Source organism: Heterocephalus glaber, unplaced genomic scaffold (genome assembly GCF_053883595.1).
Source record: "Heterocephalus glaber isolate CG9 unplaced genomic scaffold, H.glaber_assembly_v1.0 deba00001593, whole genome shotgun sequence".
Lineage (NCBI taxonomy): Eukaryota > Metazoa > Chordata > Mammalia > Rodentia > Bathyergidae > Heterocephalus > Heterocephalus glaber.
Genome location: NW_028258368.1, coordinates 9,751,777 through 9,755,433, shown reverse-complemented (window position 1 = coordinate 9,755,433; position 3,657 = coordinate 9,751,777).

Here is a 3,657-nt window from a genome sequence, read left to right as displayed (position 1 = left end):
GGTCCCCCCTTACCATTCCTCCTTGGTGGTCACCATCTATTTGGCACCTCCTGCCTGAGCAGCACCCTTACAGCCCTGGTGCACAAGGTCCTCAACAAATATTCAAATGAAGGACTGCTCCCAGACAGGAGGAACCAGGGACTTCTACTCCAATTCCTTGATAATTATCTTACCAAGCACTGAACGGGCCATGAGCAAGGGAGCATCGATCAGAGGGCTTGTGGGACTGGGAGTCCAGACAGGAACTGAAAGACCACCCAGAGGCACCAAGTGTTCCCACCTTTTTTTTTTTTTTTCCTTTTTTCCCCCATTAAGTTTATTGGTACATTTTCGGTATAAAATACAGTTACATTCATCATTGGGATCTTGTACCATTACATGAGTATCTTGGTTCTTATTTTTTTCCCCTTCCCCTGCCCTCCCTTCACCCCCTCCACCTTTCCCTATTTGCAAAGATTTTGTTTCCATTTTTTTCCTTTTCTCATAATATTTTCTTTTCCCTTCTTTCCTTTCCCCTACCCCTCCCACTTCCCCTACTCCTTTAGACCTGTTCTTCCTATTACACAATATCAATTATACATATTTAAAATTACAATATCAAGATCTAGGAGACATTACCACAGATTTTACAGAATTTAAAAGGATATAGAAAGCATATTACAAAACTCTTTTTTGAAATAAATTTGACACCTTCTAAGAAGTACCTTGGAACACAAATTAATGAAACTAACTCTGGAGGAAATATAAAATTTGAATAGTACTTATTAAAGAAAGTATATTCCTAGCTTAAAAACCTACCTAGGGCCAGGGATTTAGCTCAGTGGTTCCCCCGCCTGCCTCCCAAGTGGAAGGACCCGAGTTCCATCCCTGGTACCAAAAAAAAGAGAAAGAAAACCTACCTGTATGACAACAACAGACTTGTATACATTTTAACTGATAAATTATATCAAACATTTAAAGCAGAAAAAAAAAGGAACACTTCTCCCCTCATTTTAGGAAATCAACATTGTGCTAATACTTACACTGGATAAAGATAATAGAAGAAAAAGGTATGAACATAGATAGAAATTTGTTTAACAAAACAAACTATTAGAAGTCAGATCTGGCAGTAGGTAGAAAGTGGTTTTATTATAAGGATGGCAGTGTTGGTTCAGCATTGGAAGATCCACCCCCCAAAAGTCATCATTTTAACAGAGGAGAGGAAAAAGGCATATGATCCTGTCACTGGTTGGAGAAAAAGTATTGGACTAAATTCTACAGCTGTTCATGGTAAAAGCTATCAGGAGACTAGGAGTAGAACAGAATCTTCTCAACAGATTAAAGACATGTACTCCATACTTCCAGTGAAAACACCTTATATGAATGGAGTAGATACAATGCTTTCTCCCTAAGGTGGGGAACAAGGGCAGATATGCCTACTCTTCATCTGTCCATTAAACTTTGAAACATAGGCCCAAACCAAAACAGTCTGGCAATAAAATGAACTAATTAGGTTAGGATTGGCAAGGTAGAAGTAAAATCTTTATATGTAGATGAAATGATCATCTACAGAAAAAATGATAAGAAATCTCTAGGAGCCCCTAGAACTTGTATTTGAATTTAGCAGGATTAGAAAACACAAGGTATATATAAAAATTCAGGTCTATGTATACTTGCTATAAATGAAGAACTGGATATTGAAATTTAAAAGTTATGTAGGAGTACAAGGGACCCAGAAACGTAAAAAGAAAAAGAAAAAAAAAAAACAGTGTTGGAAGACATTTAGTATCTAATTTTAAGACTTCCTCTAAAGCTGCAGTAATCAAGGCAGTGTTGGTGTAAAGAAAGACATACAGATCATTGGAATAAAACAGAGAATCGAGAAATAGAACCACATATATATGGTCCACTAATTTTTGAAAGATTATTTAACATTAACATTTTAGAGAATATAAACTCAATTCAAGAGCAGAGGAAAAGATAGTGTTTTCAGCAAATGGCACTAGAACACCTGGTATCCGTACATAAAAAATTAACCTCAACCATTTATTTCCACACATAAAAATAACTTGAAAGGATCTATGAACTCAAATATGAAAGACTAAAACTATGTAACTTTAAGAAGAGATTATAAGGGAAAATGTTCAAGTGTTTCCACCTTTGTGAAGGAGCAAGCTTTGTTCAAGACCCAGCACAGATTCTCCATCAAGACTAGTTTACAGGAGGTCGGATGTTGCAATGCACCCAGGTACACTGCAAGGGCCAGGCTAGACCAGTCTGGTGGGGGCAGAGGTGGTTGCCTCATGCACATGCATATCCTGTCTGTGGTTGTGCTGTGGGATGGCACAGCTGCCCCAAGCAGGCACCAGCTCTGTCCTGTGGTGCCATCATGCCATACAACCCATGGGGCCAGGTCTAGACATGTTCCTGAGTATCCTCAGTACTCTCCACCTCCTCTTCAGAACCCCTCAACATTCTGCCCCTCCCTGACACATCTGCCACAATCTTGCTTAGCTGGAGAAAAATAAAAGGCTTTCTTTTGCCACAAATTCTTGGGGGTGATGAACAAAAGAGGCAGAGAGCTGATGTTGGTCACTGTAGGTTTAGAGGATTCTACTTGAGGGGAGGTGGAAAGAACACACAGAACCCTGTCCCTGGAGGTTATAGCAAAGCTGGCAAGGGATGTGAAAGAACTTCAAAAGGAGGAGCTGAGGCTGTCAGAGCCCGGGTCGTAGGAGTGAGTTATGGAGAGGAGGTTGGAGCAGGCAGTGACCATGGCAGGGCACAGCAGGGCAGGCTGTGGTGAGCAGGGTGCAAATATCTGGATTACTCCAGACATGCAATCACTCCTGCTGGAAGATGCTCCAGACAGACAGAAGCAAGATATAAAAGAGAGGACCAGGCCACCTAGGAGGTGGGGAGTCCCTAATTTCCCCTATGCTTCCGCTCTGCATATTCGCTTGGTGGTGAAGAAGGTCCTGTTCCCATCCCCATTTTGCAGGTGTGCAAGTGAGGTACAGAGAGGAGTTGTGACAGCCTGGTCACGAGGCCAGGACAGAAGGCCCAGACTACCACACAGCCATGGTCCACTCAGGACCCAGGCCTCTCCATTTTGTGGGCTCCTGGCTCCCACCCAAGCTTGGGAATCAGCAGGTCTATGGGGCCTGAAAGAAGGTATTGCTAATAAGCAGCCCCCAGGCACACAAAATGGCAGAACTGGTAACTGCTGTGAGGCCGCAGCACACACACACAGAGAAATACACACACACATTGTACATGCACATGCACAAACTCTCATCATCTATCTATGAGACACACAAATGCACAAGCACACACACTCCCATATACAACACACAGCATATACAATTCTCACTCACACACAGTGTGCACCCCTACTGTCTCCAAGTTGATTGTGACCATCAGCGGGCACTGAGGGCTTCATTCAGTGTCCAAATATCTGTGGGATTTGCCTGCCCAGGGACATTGTCCAAGGGTCTGTACGGGGTGGAGTTCGCCCCCTCCAACCTGGGCTCTGTCAGTTACTTGAGAAGATCAGTGTGGAGGGAAAGCTGCAGATGGCGAGGTTGCTGTGGCTGGTTTAAGAAGAGAGAGACCAGTCACTCTCCAGGAGCATTCCTAGAAAGAACCACACTGCTCTCCTGCTTAGCAGGATCTTCC